At 37.6% G+C, this 22,097-nt stretch overlaps 1 protein-coding gene across 1 annotated transcript in view; it reads left to right on the top strand.

Moving 5' to 3' along the window:
• LOC139740144 (hemicentin-1-like) overlaps positions 1–22,097 on the top strand; it is a 145,966-nt gene that overhangs the window by 7,160 nt on the left and 116,709 nt on the right. The gene's annotated exons all lie outside the window — the stretch shown is intronic.

The following is a 22,097-nucleotide window of genomic DNA, read 5'->3' as shown; positions in this document are numbered from 1 at the left end:
ACAACAGCAATAATTGTCTATTCTAATGACAGAATTGAGGTATTCGTATCAAAAGCTGCTGTTCATCAGAAGCTATAATGATGTAGTGCAGGGACAGGAGTTCATCCAGGATGAAGGTTGTAGGTTTCAGTTTCATTAATGTTTTGGAAGACATCATTGAGGCATCTCACATGTGCAGTACAGTTGTGTCTCATCTGAGGATGCTGTTCCACACCCCATGTTCAAATCGACTTCAGTAAATAGAGAAAACTCAGATTCCATGGTAGAGACTTCATCAGAATTGGATATAAAATAAGGCAGTGTTGGGGTTTTCAGTTTTTTGTGTTTTTAGCAGAATGATATCATTCTTTGTCCTCTTGGTTTGTACTAGAATATGCTAAAAGAATATTGCTTTCTTGGTCAATAATCATAGAAACTGCAATCTTTCCCCCAAAAGTCATCACTGCTGGGTAATTGCAAGACTAACGTCCTTACAATATGCCCCAGACCCCTTCACCCCCCCCCCCCCCAGTCCATGTGATGTACTGTAAAAGTTGTCAATGGTATCTTGTCAGAAAGGATATAAGACCCCGTTTACAGTGACGGGCCCGCCCGCTTTGCGGTCCTCGGACTCGCATTTTCGTGCATTTACACTGCCTTGTCGAGCAGCGGCCTCGGAGAGAAATCCCCTCCCGCGTGTTTACTTTTCGTCGTTTGTGGCGCTCTAATGGACTGGGACTGTTGTAAACGAAAGGGTTACTGTATTCTGTTAATATAGACAACATTGATTACAGAATTTTAATCGGAAAAATAAGGGTAAACAAATCAGATGTACAATAAAGATCTAAACCTGTCAAGAAGAATATCTAAAAAATTATTGAGACAGCAGCCGGTTTTCTATACGCAGGTCACCGGTCCCAGCTGCACAAAATGACACAAGGGAATTGAAGTGAATGCAAAATGAAACCAAAGATCGTACATAGTGTATGATCTTTGATGAAACCAAACTGGTGCATGACGTCAGCGCGATTTCTACAGCTAGCTGAGAGGGATACTTAGGGCAGGTCGCGCATTAGGGTCCGCTTGCGTTTACACCAACGAAAGGCCGGCCCGAGGCCGGCCCGAGACTACCTCCTCGAGGTAGTCTCGGGCCGCCATTTGGTACCGCAATTTGGTACCCCATTTGGTACCCGCATTTCAACTTTTGTGCGTTTACATCAACCGAAAGGCCGGCCTTTCGGTTGGTGTAAACGGGGTCTTAGAGAAGATTTGTTTTACAGTTTGATGTGAGACTTGTGAGCTATTGGCATCAACCGCTTTTTCCAAGTTTGAATAGTGTGGTTATGGCTAATATCACTATTTCATGTAAAGGCATGTTACACTTAAGAATTCATTACTAAAAAGTTATTATTTTTTGTCTTGTTTTGATAAAATCTCCTGCCAATCAGTTTGTCAGATTTTACTCTTTTTCATAAATCACAACTTAAACATAGTGTAAAATTGCACTTCAAAGCACCTACAGCTCTACCATAAATATTTTTGAAGATATCTTGTTAAAGAATACTTATCCACTGTATTTCAGTGCTCCAACATTACAATTATGAATTTGACATTAATAGTCTGTTGATAGCATTGGTTGCTTTCCTCGGCTACAGTAACTATTGGACCACCCATTATGCATGGCGAAAGTGGAGCTTGTCTGTCATCAAAGGTTAAAATTTTGTTGACCCCCAGCAAAAATTATGTTAGTGCTCAGGAAATGATGACTAACACTGTTAGCACCTAGTCATTATAAAGTATGCTATCATCATGGACGTAATTTGTGTCTATCAAGCTGCAGTGCATGAGAAAACATTTTGCTATGATAAATGTTGATGTTCTTAAGTTGATAATGCAAATGAATGTGTTAAAGGTAAAGTTGGATGTAATTCTCTGGTATTCCTGTCCCTTGAGAGTGCAGATAGGATAAGGATTTAAAAAAAATAATAACTTGTGGCATTCTATAACTTTGTTTGTGTTGTTTATCTGCTTTATGGATGGAACTTTGCCTAAACACTGAAGGCTTCATGATTGCTGTATATATTCATGATTTGCTTTCAGAATACATTATATTGCAAAGAAAATGATGCAGATGTTTTTGAAAATACCGAAACTGTTATTGCTCTGAATGGGGCTGTTAATGAAAAGGTGTTTCAAAATGAAATTATGGAATGATTTTTTTTTTTTTAGGTTATGCCAATTTTTGGTCAATTTTCTTTTTGTCCATTTTTTTTTCTAGTTTAATCCTCTTTCTCTCATTCTGTCTTTCTCACTTTCTCTCCTCTCTTGGCTTACATTTTCAGTCCCCTATATTTGAAACTCTCATATTCTATTTCATTTCATTTCATATTTTATTTTATTTCATTTCATATTTTATTTTATTTCATTTCATATTTTATTTCATTTCATTTCATATTTTCATGTTCAATGCATTAAGGGACGTTGTAATACAGGACATCCAGGATCCAGGCTTATTAACATCTTTAGTCCTGACCGCCTACAAATCGGAATAAAATATCAATGATAGTTGCTATGTTCCCTTCTTGAGAACGAAAAAGGCTAAATAAATGTGTGTGTGCTCAGTGAAAAGCACAGCTTGATTTTAAAGTAGAAGCCATTACAATTCAATTCCAAATAGGATTTGTTTTTTCTTATGTGATGTAAAAACTAGATAAGTGCTCTCAGCAAAATGGGGGTAGGGCTTGCAAAAACTGGAACCACTGATACCTTAAAGGCATTATTCACCATTTGCAGATGAAACAAAAACTCAGCTTTTGTGCTTCAAAATACCAGCAGTAGTAGAATGTGAGTTAGGCATAGAAACAGCCATTGTAAAAATTTTAATCAGGATACTCGATGTTAGATATATAGTTAGATATACAAAATGTGAATAATAGTTATAATAAAATTGTTTCTAGACTGAACCATCTACAGTTATGGTTTAATGAGAAAAAGAGTGATACAATGTATCTCCCTACATTATGGCCCAAATTCATGAAGATGGTACAATTGAAACCAGGGATTGTACAGTTATGGTTGAGACCTAATTTCAGGTTTCTAACATTTGTTGGTGAGATAATGAGAAACCTCTTATAAAATGTGAAAGAGCATGTAATTCTATGAGGAATTCAACATTTATTTGATGAAAATTTGTTTTGAAATGGCTGAGATATCAAAAAAGAGCGATTCTGATAAAGTGTGGGACCCACACTTTATTGTGATCGCTTTGTTTTACTTTGTTTTTTGATGTTTCAGTCATTCCAAACCCGATCTTCGTCAAATAAACTTTGAATTCCTCTTAAAATGGTATGTTCTGTACTATATCATAAGTGTTTTCTTGGTATCTTGCAAAAAGTTAAAAACCCAATTCTCATCTCCACCAAAACTGTACTATCCCATGGTTTCAATTATACCACTACTACCACCTTTGTGAATTTAGGTTTTATTGCAAAATTTTTATATGATAGGATGTTTTGCGATAAAGCTGACCTACAAATATGTATCAAATGTAATAACTCAAAATATTTTAAATCATTGCTCCCAAAGGTAAAGCGTACCTTTAAAAAAAGTTTTGTACATTATTTTATGGGGGGGGGGGGGGGGGGGGGGTCAATAGCTGCCAGGTGGGTAAGTTATGACGAGGGTGGCTGCATGCTGACAGCTGTGACTGTCCCAGCATACCAACCATGAATAGTCCCTACTATTCAGGACTGGGCCAGGGGTGCTCAACCCAAACAAGAATTATAGTGCAGTGCAGACAGCTGCCTGGTAGTGATGAGAGATGGTGCCCGAAGACTTCGGGGTCAAGTTTTCCTTCATTTTTACCTTTTTACCATTCACTTCAGAATATATAATTCTGCAATAGCAGTGTATCTGAAGCAATTTAATCTTCTCACTGCTGCCACTTCAGAGTGGCATAGACATCTATAGTCCCTTTGCTGATGACAGTGACAACGCTTTAGTGTATTGGGCAATGTAGAAACAAAGTTGAGTGTTCTAGAGGAAAGCCTTTTCTTGCTCTTTCAGGGAGGTTGCATAGGTTGCATTTGAGAAGTTATCATCTACAATCAACTCTCATTTGATAGGAGTGGAGAGGGATCCAGTGCAGTTGAAAGTTAGTCTGAAAAGAAGGAGTAAAATTTTATTAGCACCTCAATAAAAAATTGATCAAAATCAGATGAAAAATAAGGCTGTTGTGCTCATAAGATTGTACTCTTTTCTACAGACAAACTTATAACTAGACTTAAATTACTCTTTATGCCAACTTTCACCTCTTGGAACAGTAATATCTAAGTATTTTGGTCTGAAAATTTTATCAGTAGGTGCTAACTGCTATATATGCAACATTAACTCTGATGTGCAGGGCTGCCAGTAGTGTAAAGTGCATATTAAAGTTCTGACTTGGAATGGATTTCATGGAAATCCTCTTTAAAGGACAAGTTCACCTTCATAAACATAAGGATTGAGAAAATGTAGCAATATTAGTAGAACACATCATCGAAAGTTTGAGGAAAATCGGACAATCCGTTCAAAAGTTATGAATTTTTGAAGTTTTTGTGCAGTAACCGCTGGATGAGAAGACTACTGCAGTGTGTGAATAACTTAGATGTCACATGCGTACAACAATATAAGGAAAATATAAAGAGAATTTCACAAAATTTCATCTTTTGAAAAAAGTACACATTCGTCCGACTTGTTACCGACAAATGTTATTGGTAATATTATTCCCCCTGCCTTTAGAAAGAGGCAAGTCAAGTGCTCTTTTATTATGAGAAAAAAGTGAAAATATGTTGAATTTTCTTTACATTTTCTTTACACTGTTGTACACATATGACTCACAAGCTGCAGTAGTCTCCTCATCCAGCGGTTCCAACACAAAAATTTAAAAAATTCATAACTTTTGCATCGATTGTCCAATTTTCCTCAAACTTGCACTGATGTGTTCTACTAATATTGTTGCATTCTCTCAATCTTTATGTTTATGAAGGTGAACTTGTCCTTTAAAGGACAAGTCCACCTTCATATACATAAGGATTGAGAGAATGCAGCAGTATTAGTAAAACACATCAGTGAAAGTTTGAGGAAAATTGAACAATCCGTTCAAAAGTTACTAATATTTTAAGTATCTGCGCAGTCACTGCTAGAAGAGAAGACTACTGCAGCGTATGAGGTCACATGCGTACAACTATATAAAGACTATAAAAAGAGAATTTCTCAAAACTTTACATTTTGAATAAAGTGCACATTTCTTCGTCTCCCTACTGACATATGTTAAGGGTTATATTATTCCCCCTGCCTTCTGAAAGAGAGAAGTTGAGTGTTCTTTTGTTATGCGAGAAAAATGGAAATATGTTGAATGTTCTTTATTCTTTCTTTATATTGTTGTACTCATGTGACATCACAAGCTATAGTAGTCTTTTCATCCAGCCGTGACTTGGCAGAAACTTCAAAAATGCATAACTTTTTAACAGATTGTCCGATTTTGCTCAAACTCTCACTGATGTGTTCTACTAATATTGCTGCATTCACTCAACCCGCATGTCTATGAAGGTGAACTTGTCCTTTAACAAATAAAATTTGAACAGTCGGTATCACAATATGTGCTGTTTGTTTCTGCAAGTTAACAAAGTTTATGAGGATGGAGGATACATTGTAAATCATACGCTAGTGTCTGATGGTATGATATGTATGATTTCATTGTCACAATGGTAACCGAATCCTTTTCAATTGATGATGTACTTTGATACTGCAAACAGCATCAGATTCTATTGGTTATGTCATAAATATTTCTGAAAACTTGCCATGACATCTGTGCTTCATGTTTTGCATAGTTGTACTTTTCATTGACCAACTGTCTCATTTGAGCTTTGGTTTGTGCTAATCTATGTTCTTCGACAAAATGCCATCTGGTAATTATCTTATCGCTAATAGTGTCATTATCATTATTTTCAACACATTTTAACTCTTTTAGGAGCATCATTAACATGAGCAGAGTAAAAGAACCGAACCTGCTCTTTGTGAGAGTAAAAACGTAACATCATCTTGGAACTACTTTGTGTGAATGTTATCAATTTTTCTGTCATGTCCATGTAGGCAAGTTTTATTAATTATGCAAATATACTGAATTTGATATTCTGAGATAGTTTTGGTGTGACATGTTAGAGCAGTCCTTAATGCTGGAATAGTGAGAATGTCAGTGGAAGAATAAGCCATGACGATAGATGCATGGAAAAGAAAAGGTCTGAGTCAGCAACTAGCCAGGTCAATTTGATTTTTAGAAATAAAACCTTAGGGTAAGGGTCAACCAGCCCCCTGAACTTGGGGTTCTTGAAAACAAGGATATGAAAAAAATATCTGCGCATAGCAACACTAACAAGATTTGGTGTTCGGTAGGCCTCCATTTTTTTCTGGTAATGTAAACTCTCGAGCATTGGCAGGCTCTATCCGTTGAGGTGATATTTGAACTCTATTCATTATAAGTTTAGGCTACAGGGAATGTCAGCAAGTGAGTGATGATGTTTTAAAGGCATTATTTACCATTTGCACATGAAACAAAAACCCAGCTTTAGTGCTTCAAAATAGTTGTAAAACGTGAGTTAGGGATAGAAACACATGTAAAAATTCGAAGCAGTATGATTAATGTTAATTACTATTAAATATAAATGGGAACAACAGTTATAATAAAAATGTTTCTAGACTAAACCATCTACAGTTAGGGTCCAGTTCAGTTCAGTTCAGTTCAAATTTATGTTCTTGTTTTTTCACAGTGAAATGATATATGTTGATATAAACATAAAGGTTTTATTGAGAAAAGTAGTGGTATCTTATATTTTAGGCTTCATTGCAAAATTTTTACATGGAAGGATGTTTTGTGATACAACTGACCTACACATAATGCATCAAATGTGATATCTCAAACATTGTTTAAATCACTGCTCCCAATGGTACAAATGTAAATAGTACCTTTAACTTTTGTACTAGATGATATTATAGTGTATATGTCAACAGATTGCTTTAATGCCCTCTTCTCATTGAAATGTGTTAATTGATTGGATGTAGATTTACAAAATAGTTTATATCTTTGCGTCATTTCATTATCAGTACAGTGGACTCCCATTATAACAAAGTCCTCGGGACCGGCTGTTCTCTTTCGTTATATTGAATTTTGTTATAACTGAACAAATAAACAGTAAAAATACATAGAGTATAAAATGTTGCTGCCTGAATTTTTACTTAATTGTAACCGGAATTTCATTGAAACGGTTTTCGTTATAACGGGAGTAGGCCTACACTGTAGTACATTGTACCTACCACAACTAGCAATTTTGTGTGAAGAGACAGGCTGTTCATGCACGAGCACTTGCCATGCCAGAGGCAAGAAGAGAATCTTTGCTAGAAAAAAAAGAAGAAAAAAAGTAGAGTTTCAAGAACTGCATATAAAATGGCCATTTGATGGATATGGAGGATAGAAAATACAGGAAATGTTTACTATGCATTCAATAACAAATATATTGATCAGATGTATGCCTGTCAATGTATTGTCATGTGCCTAGGAGAATTTCGCGAACGCACATAATTCAAGAAAGGTGTGCCAGGGACAAAGACATGAATGCATGTGAGGAACATGTTATAATTACATGACTCGCGCTTGTTTGCATCATTCTTTTGAGCACATGACAATATCATGACTTTGACATGCAAAGGTCATCCTGAACCAGTTGATAAGGTCATCAAATGTGACTTAATATGCATAATAATTTGAAGAGTTTGTTCGCAAAAACCGATAAGTCCATATTTGCCAAATGGAGATATTTGCGATTAAAGGCCAAGAAAAATAAAGAGAATAATAAGAAAATTTTTACTTCTATTGACCATAAATTCAAAAATGTACCTTTATATGTAGTGACCAATATATCATTTAAAAGGTATTATTTTGTACTTTATGACAGAGACCGTACTTCAAAATCTTAAAAAATGGACATCGGTTTTTGCGAACAAACTCTTCATTTGTTCTTCTATGCTTTAATGTTGCTGGTATTACAGATTTTCAACAATTTTTTTTTAGTCACGCTGTTCCCTTCATGGTAAATTTTCATGGATAAAATGTTGGAACTTTATTCAATATTGATCTCTTACACAATCCTGTAGGTCAGGTAAAGTCATTGGAAGCTGTGTGATGGTCATGCATACAGTTTTAGGGAATTGAAGATTTTATAGATTAGTATCTTCAACATACTGTATACGCCGAATATTTCGCAAATTTCGCGAGTCACCTGCTATTAGCGAAATTAAGACACGCAAAAATATTGACTCTAATGCCGATATGAATGTGACGTACGCGTATACATTTCTCCATTCAGTACAGGACTCCACAATCGCGAATTTAACAACTCGCGAAATTGTCGGGCAGTCCCGATTCGCGAAAATTTAGACTCGCGAAATATATGGCGTATACAGTAAAAGACAGGTCACTGAAATTAAGCAGTGCAAAATCTGAATTTCTCCCTGAAAATGCATTGTATAAATTTATATTATATCCACTTTTATTTTAAAGTAATCAAAAAGATTAGTGTCTGGTCCAATGTTTTTGATAAGAGACTCTTACAGTGAAAATATCTCTGTAAAGTTTATGTCAGTTTCATTGGCTGCTATTGACCAGTTTAATGATGTGTTGGTTAAACTTTTTTAGGCTTTGTCATGCTAACCTGTCTGCTAAACCCACCACACGCCACAACACAGACTGTATAGATGTGTGTGCTCGAGAGGGGTAGGATGTCAATAGGCAGCAATCTCAAGTCTACATCCTGCCCAGTTGTCCATGTGACAACTTCCTGGACAAAACTTCTGGTTGACTGATTGCAGCGGTGGGCGGCTTGTGGCGGCCATGCACTGTATATTGTGGTTGCCGATCATGGAATGTTTCTCATTTCCTTTCCGTGTTGTATTACCACTGTCTGCTTTATTTTTCCTGTCTCATCAGTCATTTGGAGAGTATGTTAAAGAAGTTGAAAGGAAATTCATCAGATGTACAGTTATCTCATGGTGTCCACTAACAGTAAAACTGTAGTCTAAATTGAAAGGTCATGAACTGTTTTCTTGCAGCGTGAATTGTGCTGAATTTGGAAGTATGTGCAAACAGCATCAGTAATGTGTGTGCCCTCTCAAAAATTCTTCATGATTTGTGTGCAGTTTGCCTCGATCGATCGGGTCACACACGCTAGGCATGATGGGATTCATCGCGCAAATTTCTCAAGTCGTTTTCACATTATCAAATAGCGCGCTACTATCCCGCTATTTCAAAAATTTTCCGAGTTGGACTCGAGAAATTTTCTCGATCAGAGCGATACAATTAGCGCACTAATTTGTGTTCACATTATCAAATAGCACGCTATTTCGCTATCGGGAAAATTTCCCAAGTCAGAAAATAGCACGCTGTTTCGAAACATCGGGCTGATGTGAAAACGCCTAGTGCTACCATGCACAAGATGAGGAATGTTTATTATGAGGGTTTACAAAGAGAAAGTTACATAATGCTCTTGTCTCGTGTGAGGATGTGAGGTGACACTAAGGAAAACTGTCAAGGGAGGAATGCCCCATCAGCATTTGAATGTTTCCGGTTGGTCAGAATGAAGAGGGTCAGCTGGCCTTGAGATGACCAAGGCTTCAGTGTGGTAAACATGCAGTTAAAGGGACTGGACAGTACTGGTTGAGGTGAGGATTCTGGTTTATAACATTTTCTGGTGAGATAATAGAAACCTCTTATGAAATATGAAAGAGCATGTAATTTCAAGAAGGATTCAACATTTATTTGATGAAAATTGGCTTTCAAATGGCAGAGATATCCAAAAAAGCGATAACAATAAAATGTGACAGGCCACGACTTTTATTGGGATCTCTTTGTTTCACATTGTTTTTGGATATCTCAGTCATTTCAAAACCGATTTTCATCAAATAAACTTTCAATTTCCCTTAGAATTGTATGCTCTTTGACATCTCATAGAGTGGTTTCTCAATATCTCGCAAAACGTTAAAAGCTAAATCCTCACCTCAACCAGTACTGTACAGTCCCTTTAAAGCAAGGAGCTTCATTGGTTAAAGGTAGTGGGGCTCTCATTATTTAAGGCATAATTTACCATTTGCCAAAGAAACAAAAGCCCAGCATTAGTACTTCAAAATAGTTCTAAAATGTGAGTTAGGGATAGAGACAACCAAAATGTAAAAATTTGAACCAGTATAATCGATGTTAAGTATTGTTGAATACACAAAATGTGAACAATAGTTATAATAAAAATGTTTCCAGACTAAACCATCTAGTTTTGGTTTGATGAGAAAATACTGATATGTCCTTATATTTCAGGCTTTATTGCACAAATTGTATATGGTAGGATGTTTTGTGATACAACAGACCTAGGCCTACACATATGCATCAAATGTGATATCTTGAACATTTTTTAAAATCACTGCTCCCAAAGGTAAACAGGACCTTTAACAAATGAACAAGAAATGATGTAGTTTTGGGGGAGATGGGGATTCAGGTTTTAAAGTTTAACGAGATGATTAGAAACACTTAGGCCCTACATGAAATATCAAGAGCAGACAAGCTAAGAAGAATTCCAAGTTTATTTGATGAAAATCAGTTTTGAAATGACTGAGATACCAAAAATAAGGGAAAAGAAAGTGGTCCGAATATTAAAAAGTGGGACCCACCTTTTTTAAGACCTCTTTGTTGCTGGATATCTCAACCATTTCAAAGCGATTTTTGTTAAATAAACTTTTAATTTCTCTTATATAAGAAGTTCTTGTATAAGAAGTTTCTAATTATTTTATAGAAAGTTAAATAATTGAATTCCCATCTCAACCAAAGTTATACCATCCCTTAGGATGGGGAAGGAGAGGGGTTTCTTGATGCAAAATTGACATAATTGCTGCTGGAAGTGAAGATTCTGAGGGAGAATGGCTCTCTGCTTTCATTCTTAGTCATAATTCAGCATTCTTCTTGTGGATTCCCCCTTGCTTTCTCTTTCCAGTCTCAGGATGCCTAGATGATGCTCAATACAGTCAGAACTGGAGAGATAAGGAAACGCCAAGATCATTTAATAGTGTCCCTCTGCTGAACCTAGTTTATATTTTGAGCCAAGCTATAACATCTATTATTTACTGACTATCTTAAAACAGGCATTGATGAAATTCAGTGAAAAAGTTAGGAAGGTCTGTGGGGAAGAGGCGTGGTACCTTTAAAGGACAAGTTCACCTTCATAAACATAAGGATTGAGAGAATTTAGCAATATTAGTAGAACACATCATTGAAAGTTTGAGGAAAATCAGACAATCCGTTCAAAAGTTATGAATTTTTGAAGTTTTTGTGCAGTACCCGCTGGATGAGAAGACTACTGCAGTGTATGAACAACTTAGATGTCACATGCGTACAACAATATAAGGAAAATATAAAGAGAATTTCACAAAATTCCATCTTTTGAAAAAAGTACACATTCCCCTGACTCGTTACCGACAAATGTTAGGGGTAATATTATTCCCCCTGCCTTTAGAAAGAGGCAAGTCAAGTGCTCTTTTATTATGCGAAAAAAAGTGAAAATATGTTGAATTTTCCTTTATATTTTCTTTATACTGTTGTACGCATATGACTCACAAGCTGTAGTAGTCTCCTCATCCAGTGGTTCCAACACAAAAATTTAAAAAATTCTTAACTTTTGCATCGGTTGTCCAATTTTCCTCAAACTTTCACTGATGTGTTCTACTAATATTGTTGCATTTTCTCAATCCTTATGTTTATGAAGGTGAACTTGTCCTTTAAGAACACCCCCATGCTGTCATGCTTTCTACCTATCTCCCTGACTGGCTATGGATTCCTCCCTATATCCTACCCTGGCATCCACAGGATTAGGAAGCTCCTGTAGTGTTGGTGGTTATTCAAGAAAAAACAACAGCAACGAAGGCTTCTCCATGTTGGTCTTTGCTATGCAGTGAAATACGCAGCCGGGTAGTATGCATATTTGTGCAGGTAATGTAGGCCTGTACATACCAATGATGGTGCATCACTACCATGAAGATGCTCACCGCATCATCAGAAAAGAGCATTGTGTCATTAAAAGTGTTTTCTTAATTTTCTTTACAGAAAACCACTCTGCCAAAACAAAGTATTACATTTCTGTGAACCCACTTAACCCCTCACTCATTTCATAAATATTACATTGAATTTATACTTTAATATGGACTAACACAGAATGTACAAAGGTTGTATTCTATGGAGATAGTATGTTTTGATAACAGAATTCATTTTTTAAATCCTCTGTCGGTAAAGTGGGTTGGTGTTCATCTGCAGCAGTTACTAATATCATTAATCCTTTGGAGACTAGTCCCAAGTAGACTCAAGCAGGTTTCTATGGGAAATGCATGTTATAGCAAAATCAATTCATCCTCAAAAGGTTTAGGAGATAGGGCCTATACCTCCTTGGTATCATCAAAACAGGTGCAAACTTGCAGTTCAAACTATCAGCTAATTAATAGCAGTAATGCATCCACATTCGCTGGGAGTTACTGTAGTCCAAGGCTGTATGCACCTCGATGAGGGATTTAAACTCAGGAGCTGGTTTGTAAGGGTCGCAAGACTTAAACTGAGCATTAGGTAGCCTATGTATCCCATTGCTCCCCAATTCCGCCCAAGATGCAAAGTGCCTCTCCATTTTGAAAAGGATCAGCTTCTTTTAATAGTGAAGGTGGCATTGTAATTTTCCCAACACAGACTGCAATTTCAAAGCCACAATCAGCTTAAAGGGATGGTACAGTATTGGTGGAGATGAGAATTGGGCTTCTAACTTTTTGCAAGATACCAAGAAAACACTTATTATATTGTACAGAGCATACCAACCATTTTAAGAGGAATTCTTAGTTTATTTGATGAAAATCGGGTTTGGAATGACTGAAACATCCAAAAACAAAGTAAAGCAAAGCAATCGTAATAAAGTGTGGGTCCCACACTTTATTAGAATCCCTCTTTTTTGGATATCTCAGCCACTTCAAAACCAATTTTCATCAAATGAATGTTGAATTCCTCATAAAATTACATGCTCTTTCATATTTCATAAGAGGTTTCGCATTATCTCACCAAAAAATGTTAGAAACCTGAAATTAGGTCTCAACCAAACCTATACAGTCCCTTTAATTGTGAGTATACCTTTTGCAGTGTTTGACATTATAATGTCAATAATGTGTAATTTGCAGCCTAATCCTCATGAATCCTTATGGAAGGAGTGCATGTTTATGAGGTTTTTTTAATGCTTTTTAATAAGCACAGTGGTATTGGTTGATAGCACTCCTTCTTTTATCTTTTGAAGCATGCTTTTGTTTATGGCAGGTCTTGGCTGTACTGCTAACACAATTTGGACCTACAAAAATCACATAGAGTATCTCGATATAACCCAAAACTTTAGGTAGAAGTAGCAGTGGTAGATTTTAACTTATGATGATTTACACAAGAGACCCTCTGAGACGCTAATAGACAAAGGTCAGAGTTATTTTCTAGAAAGCTCAGATCATGAGGTCATTTGGGTCATGGGAGATTAGAAGGGACCAAAGTTTTATATCAACCCCCTGTTCAGATGCAAGTCAGTTCATACCAAAACTCAATAAAGAAACGACGTATAATGAATCATTGCATAGCTGACAGACCGTTCAGACATGGTTCAGATGCTAATCTCGACCATTCTGGAAAACGTCGTATAGATGTGCAGTTTCCCACTGTCCATGTTGTTATGGTCATGACATGGCCGCTAGCAGGGGAGGAATAGGGTCACCTTTCGCACCAGCTCACATGAAGCCCCGCCCAGTTATACCGTTCTATGATCGCCATGCGTTCAGTGCACAGTGGACATGATGGAATGCTGATTCGTTATCGAGTTCTAGTTCGAAACGATGCTCTGACCATCGTTTCATTATACGTGGTTTTGTTCGTCAGCATTGAGACGAATGAATTCATCATATAGTTATACTGTTTCAGTATAAATTTTTTTGCGTCTGAACACCCTGTAAGAGATCCCATGCCTGAAACCCTTCAAACTGGAGCAATCATCACCCAAGTTGGTGCCAAGTTATAGAGTAACCCTAATACATCACTTTTCCCTTATAAGCAATAAATTTTATAAATGGACTCCACAATCCACTTACAACAAAAATTGAAAGTGCTATGTAGGGTCATTTTTTTTATTCATTTTTAGGAAGAGTATTTCTGAAGGATGTTAAAGGGAACTATAAATCTGTATCTTTTTTCTGCACTAACCAGCAGTTGAGCACATTTCTTCCCCCTTTTTTTTTTTTTTTTGCGAGTGTGTGTTTTGAAGACATAAATTTTCCCAGCTTAGCCTGTAAAAAGACAACAAGTATAACAACAGCAAAATATATTGCACTAGAATGGAAATAATCTTCCAGTGTTTCACATTTGTGTTGTTTGTACATTTGTGTTGTTTGTACATGTATTCTTTTGGCATTACTCATCAAAACAAATACACATAAGTTTTTATTCTGACATTCTCAATATGATCAGGCCATCAGCATGCATTTTAGATACTTTTGAATAGGTTTATACTTGTCGTCTTTGGATTGTCATACTCTGTGTTACAGTACTTCTCACTGTTCCTGGGAATCAGGTGAATTGGAAATTTGGCTTCATGCCACTTGCCACAAGAGCAGTAACATCCAGATTAAGCATGATTATTCTGGATTAGAAATGATTGTGGCCTTCATCAATTGTTTTAGTGAGAGAAAATCGTGGCTTAGTGTACCCAGACAGTATATCTCAGTCAAATATTTGATGTGATAGGTTGAATGTTATTCACAAACTTTCATCCATTTGAAGAGCTCATTTCAAATGAGCTCAAATGTAGCGTTTAGGTTGAATTCAGGCTATGGAATTAGTGTAAAGAGTCAAGAGTAAAGGAGAATGAACTATGCTCCAGATGTGCATTATACAATATTATATTGTGCCATTATTCAAATATCTATTTACAATATCAAGTAGAAGTGCCCGAAGTAAGAAAGGAAAACTATGTGTATTCCATTGTGTGTGTTTTCAAGAAGGTGGTCGGTGGACTGTGGTCTTTATGGGTGCGTTTATCAATTATTTTTCTCGGCAGAAACAGGTTTTCCAAACAGCTTTCAGGGAATTTTTACGAGATGATTAACGCAAAGCTGTTTTGATTATGGGGTTCGGAAAGCCTTTTTGAAAACCGCAAATTTGTGCTTTCTGAAACAGGTTTCCAAAACAGGTTTCCAGAAACCTGTTTCCAGAAGCCCTTTGAAGCGAGATAAACGCAAAGCTGTTTTGAAACGGCTTTGTACTGCGGTTACGAACCATGCGGGTTAAAATGCGCAATGCAGCTGCGCAGGGACAAGGCCAGTTTTCGTGTTCGCGATGAGTCGATAAACGCAACTATTTTGGAAGCCGTTTCTAAGGGACTTTGGAAACGGCTTTCGAAAGGGCTTTGGAAACGGCTTTTGAAAGCCGTTTCAAACAGGGGAAAGATGATAAACGCAGCCTATGTGACATAAACTTAATATTACAATGAAGGAGATCGACTGTTGTGATAAGTACAAGCTTTTCGTGATCTTGATGGGTGACTATTTTTAGATAAAGGTATGATGTGATATTGGTTATGTTATGCTACATTATCATATTCAGGAAGGAAGCTGTACAAACAAAATCATAGTTAAATGATGCAAATTGATGTTGACAGTGATGTTACTATAATACTCCAATAACAAAATGATGTTATGGATACATGAAAAAACAAGATTTTACAGGCTAACTCAAGAAAACTTAGGCCTAATCAATATTGGCAGTGATGTCATTCTACTTTAAAAGGAAGAGATCATTAGATACATGGTACATACAAGCTGAACAGGCAGCACTGGGAAAATCTTAAATTAGTTTTGGCAATGATCATGTAGTTTTCATGAAATGTTCTTTGTGCATGGGCGAGAAGGTTCACAAGCAGCCAAAACCCCCTCCCCGCCCCCAAAGGGTCTTGTAGCTCCTTGTCTTCCAGGCTTCACATATGGATTGTCTCGTTGAATGTTGCCAAGATAATCTAATTGACAAGTTCCCTTTTGTGTCTGGCAGAGGCCCGCTGAGTGTTTCATGAGGATATAAGTAGAAGTGGGTCTGTTGTAGTCAATTGAGAGGTTGAGATCCAGAATCCGTTCAGGTATTGACAATGACAACAGCATAAAACAGTCTATACCTACAAAACAGAAACAAGAACAAAAACAGACCTGTAGTACTGTACCCTAGCCAGCTTTTTAGCTCACCTGAGCCAAAGGCTCAAGTGAGCTATTGCGATCGCCCTTCGTCCGGCGTCCGTCGTGCGTCGTGCGTCGTCCGTCGTCCGTCGTCCGTCGTGCGTCGTGCGTAAACTTTTTACATTTTCATCTTCTTCTTGAAAACCCCAAGACCGATTTTCATCAAACTTGGCAGGTAGCATCCCTAGGGGGTTAGGAACTCAATTTGTTAAAATGGGCACCATGCCCCACCCAGGGGGCCCCCAGGGGGGCCCAAACCCCCCAAAATTAAGGAATCTGTAAAAATCTTCTTCTCTAGAACCAGAAGTGATAGAGCTAAGTTAATACTATGAGTTAGTACATTGATGACTGTAGTTTCAAGTTTGTTCATGGCAAAATTAGGGGTGCCCCCCTTGGGACCCAGGGGAGGGGGGGTGGGGAGGGGTTCTAATGGGGCCTAAATTGTACATTTTCATCTTCTTCTTGAGAACCCCATTACCCATTTTCACCAAACTTGGCAGGTAGCATCCCTAGGGGGTTAGGAACTCAATTTGTTAAAATGGGCACCGTGCCCCACCCAGGGGGCCCCCAGGGGGCCCAAACGCCCCAAACTTAAGGAATCTGTAAAAATCTTCTTCTCCAGAACCAGAAGTGATAGAGCTAAGTTAATACTATGAGTTTGTACATTGATAACTGTAGTTTCAAGTTTGTTCATGGCAGAATCAGGGGTGCCCCCCTTGGGACCCAGGGGAGGGGGGTGAGGAGGGGTCCTAATGGGGCCTAAATTGTACATTTTTATCTTCTTCTTGAGAACCCCATGACCCATTTTCACCAAACTTGGCAGGTAGCATCCCTAGGGAGTTAGGATTTCAATTTCTTAAAATGGGCACCATTCCCCACCCAGGGGGCCCCCAGGGGGGCCCCAAACCCCCAAAATGAAGGAATCTTTAAAAATCTTCTCTAGAATCAGAAGTTATAGAGGTAAGATAATACTATGAGTGAGTACATTAATGACTGTATTTTCAAGTTTGTTCATAGGAGATCAAGGGGTGCCCCTCTTGGGGGCAGGGGGGGGGGGGGTTGGTTGGGAAGGTCCAAATGGGGACCTGAATTGTACATTTTCATCTTCTTCCTGAAAACCTCATGATGTATTTTCATCAAACTTGGCAGGTAGCATCCCTAGGGGGTCAGGATCTCAATTTATAAAAATGGGCACCATGCCCCACCCAGAGGGCCCCAGGGGCCCCAATCCCCCCCCCCCCAAATTAAGGAATCTTAAAAAATTTGGGCCCTTATTGTACAGTTTCATCTTCTACTTGAGAATGCCTGGTCAAATTTTGGTAGAGCTGTGAATAATTTAGATTAGTGACTGCGTGAAAGGTGAACTTGCGATACTCAGGTGAGCGCTAGACCCGCGGGTCTCTTGTTATCATGTTGTTTTTGAGTTGAACGTACAGGTATCATGATGATGAAATGTACTTAAAATTTTTTTATTGGTCTGTTAGTGCTTGAAAATTGTGAATATGATGTCCAACCAGTGGATAACCAGCTCACTTTACTGAAGGAAGAATTGATTGCCTACAGGTAAAAAAAAAAGTATATAAAAGTAGGGAGAAAATGGGGCAAAGATATTTGGGAACTTTTTGTTGTTAGCAACATCCCTCAGCCTTGCATGATGGAATGTTTCCAACCTTTTCATCATCAAGGAAGGATTTTTCTCCTGTGTTTTATTATTATTTTGTGACTTGTTCAATTACTAGATAAATTGCCACTTTGAGTTGACACTATGGAATTTGGTGATTTCTCTGACTGAATTTCAAACTGAATGATAATGCAAGGCATATGAAAAAAAAAATCACAAGTCCATCAAGTACTATGGAAAGATTAATACAGGTAGAATTTGTATGTTTCAAGATACTTCTTTTGTACTCATGGGTAAAACAGCTAGTTTGAAGAGCCCCAAAACTTCCTTGTCGTTGATAGGCCTACCCAATCAAAAAAAAAAAAAAAAAAATAGAATGTTGTAATTTTTATCAACCCAAATAGACGGCACTTTGATCTATAACTCAGTGCATTCTTTCAAGAAGTTTTATGAACTTCACAGGGAAATGCAAAAGAAGGTTGCCGCTTTGTGCCATTTCCGTTATGACACTTGCTTCAACTAGTTTGTGTAGTAATAAATGCTTCCATTTTACAGCGGCCAACCTCGGGTCAAGTTTTATCTACCAAGGACAAGATTTAGTGGAGGAAGGTATCATCCCCTCCTGTAATTTTGAAGTCATTTTAAGTGGCAGTGATTTATCATCGCTTGAACTCTGAAAGGGGGGGGGGGGTTGAGAGAAGGGGAATGGTTGCTTGTTTATACTCACTTTGAGTATAGTTTCTTTGCTCTTGTCACAGCTTATTTTGATGGGTATGTGTTTACAAGCTTTGTAGCACTATTTCAGATCCTCTACAGAAATATGCCAGCACACAGCACATCGGTGGAAACTGGTTGTCAAATCTGGATGGGTTGCTGCTGATGAAATGCTGTGGAATTCACAGTGACTACCAGCGTGCTTGTTTTGTTTGTTTGTGTGTTTGTTTTTTATTCATTTATTTGGCCAGAAAGAAAACTTGAAAACACTCCACAGAGGACAAAAGTCATGCTGCAAAGATGCTTGCTAAATATGTATGATATTGGAAATTACAACTCTTTATTCTACAAAAGAAGAATAATCGCCAGACTATTGCCCGCATGTTCACATGGTAGGCCTACCTCTTCCATATGGACCACTAACTTTGCCACTCTGTGGAGGGAAGGGGATTCTTATATCATTTTAGGAATCCTGACCAGATCTGCTGGTAAAGAGAATGATGTGAACTTCATGGAGTTATCTTGAAGTCAGTGAGCTACAAGAATATTCTTGTTAAACCTAATTGGAGATAACTTCTTTCAGGCTCTGCTGGCATCAGAGCTAGTTATCTTCAAGTTGATGCAAAGTGAAGCCAGCTCAGAGAAAACGAGATGCCAACCCCTCATGTGGTTCACCTCCTGCAAGTAGCAATAATCAGCAAGTGGTTTCAATCAGGCACATAGTGCTTTTAATAAATAGGAAAAGAATCAAGTCTTAGCCTTTGTAACGTAAACTCACAACCATGAATGGGAGTCGTAAGCAGACATGCAGGACCTCCCATTAGGGATTGATAAGTCAACCCTATTTCAGTTCATCTCAAAACAGACACCTACAATGTATGCCATATCCTATCAATTTCTCATATCGCTTTCTTGGGATGTAGACACAACCATGAATGGGAGTCATAAGCAGACATTCAGGAACTTCCTTTCAGGATTGACTGGTCAACCCTGTTCCAGTTCATCCGAGGAAAGGCGCACTTGTCACATGTCTTTAATAACAATTTCTCATATTGCATTCTTGGAATATCCTATACTTTCTCCCATTCCCTTTCAGAATACAAGATAGAGTATTTTCCTGCTTTTCTGAGAACAGGGCATACTGCTGCTTATGAATCATGTAGGCAAGTTTAACCAAGGAAGCAATGAGTAACAAGAAACTTGCAGTGTGCTGTGATATGGGACCAGCAGGGACATTTTTGAAATGTCTTATCCATTCATACTCCGGGAAAAGATGATACAACTTCAAAATTCTGTCCTGAAACTAGGTCATATCATTTTCCTAGGCCATAAGGAGTTACTGGACAAGTAAACACACACCTGGGGGGCATTTCATGGAGCAGTTTTGTTGGATATTTTTCTGACAAACTGTTACAAGCTACTGAAATCCTTGCATCTGATTTGCTGAGAGCAAATTTGTCCGACAACTTTGACGGACAAAATGCTTCATGAAATGCCCCCCTGTTGGCACTATTCTTCCAACTTTCTGGGGTCCCTGTGGTCTTCTCCATACCCTGAAATCTGCCCTAAAACCCAACACAAAAATACCCAAATCTCTGAAATGCAAGAGGTCCCACTAGGGTCCATCTTGCATTTTATTTATCATTTCTTCTGTTTTCAATGGAGTTATTTTCATCTTTTATTTGGGACTCTGCAAGGATTGTGACAGTTCCTTTGAGTGGAATATGTTGAAAGTTTGTGTGAAAATTATGAAGATAGACTGGTGACCAAATTGCAGACAAACTTTGAGTGGTGTACTGGAACAAAATCTTGTATTATAGTAATAACAGGGGTTAGGACAGCTCCTTTCAGTGAAAGACATCATGTGACCCTCTAACAAATTCCAGATCTCCCGAAGAGAGATTATTAGTGGATATATTGTCTTGCAAATGTGATTGGTGAGATTACAGCAGTGAAGTCTTTTGTTGCATTATTTGTGAAGCTTTCTTAGATAACTGAGATGACTTCTTTCCTGTTAATATTCTAAAAGAAGAAGAAGAAGAAGAAAGAAATCTCACTTTAGTAAAAATTAAAAGTCATTGTCAGTGCCTTGTGAATAGTTCACAATGCATTTAGTGTTTAGATTTCCGAATGCCGTAATACCTTTCAGATGTTTTATAGATTCTGTAAAGTCGCTTGCAACCTTGGGGTGCTATCAATCTTACTGTATGACAAGACAAAGGATGTCCTACTCGCCACTTGTGGATTTGTTTTCATACCCCCTCAACTCTGCCTTTGTGGCAGCTTGTCGAAAGTCTTTTTCTTTCTTTTTTTTTGCACAAGGAGTCTGCCGTTTATTTATCCTGCTGGTCATAACCTTTGTGAAATGGTGAACTACTTGCTTTCAACAAATACGAGAATGTCAAACTGCTGAAAAGAAAATAATGCAGTTCCAGGTCAAGTAGATTAGAGCTATTGTTTTGTCTGCTCTCTCTTTGACAATAGTTTTGATGAGTTACGTAAAAAAGAAGGGGATGGATGTATAACCCATCAAAACAGACTGTTAGTCAGATGTCTGATACCAGCAGTGCAAGACTTTGACACTTTATTTTTGGTAATTAACGTTATGCACAAAATAAAAGAATTTGAAAACAAGATGGCTTTGTTTAGCTGTGTTTGGGCCCAGAGATGATTGTGAGATACTATTGACTTTTGAGGGACGTCAATAAAAAGGTGTTATTGTAAAAGTGGATACTTTCACGCGACTAATTTTTCGCGCTTGGCCGGGTAAGAACAGTTTCGCGTGTTTTTAGTTCCGCGAAATCAAGACATCATGCACAGGAACAGTATGTCCAGCAAAAATATTCGCGTGCTTTTATTTTCGCGCTAGTTTCTGGTTGCGCAAAATGCGCGAAAATTTCAACACCGCGAAAATTTCCACTTATACAGTAAATTACACTATTGTACGATCTACTTAATGATCTGAAAGACAATGTAATAATCAGTGATGTAAACATTGGTGCTTCCTTTTGCCATGCAGGTAGCACTTCAAGCAGTGAGTTTTGACAGGAAACCTGTGTATTGGTTAAATTTTTTATACATTCAAATGATGATTCATTGATTTGCACATTGATTTTCTAGAGTCACATGTTGATTAAATCTTCACAGTGAAAGAGAGAATGAAACAATCTCGGCACATTGAATATGTTTCCATAATAATGCAATTCTTTTGTTTATTAAAGGTATTGTTTACCATTGAGAGCTGTGATTTTAAAATGTTCGAGTTATCACATTTGATGCATATGTGTAGGTCAGTTGTATCACAAAGCATCCTACCAAGGAGATATCACTATTTTTTTCTCAATAAACCATAACTGTAGACAGTTTACTGTAAAAGTGGAAATTTTCGCGGTGTTGTAATTTTCGCGCATTTCGCACCACCAAAAACTAGCGC

Source organism: Diadema antillarum, unplaced genomic scaffold (assembly GCF_040938485.1).
Source record: "Diadema antillarum isolate AM-2024a unplaced genomic scaffold, OU_Dant_1.0 seq00000837_RagTag, whole genome shotgun sequence".
Lineage (NCBI taxonomy): Eukaryota > Metazoa > Echinodermata > Echinoidea > Diadematoida > Diadematidae > Diadema > Diadema antillarum.
The sequence above is the reverse complement of the archived record's forward strand: the minus strand, read 5'-3'. Positions and strand labels throughout refer to the sequence as shown.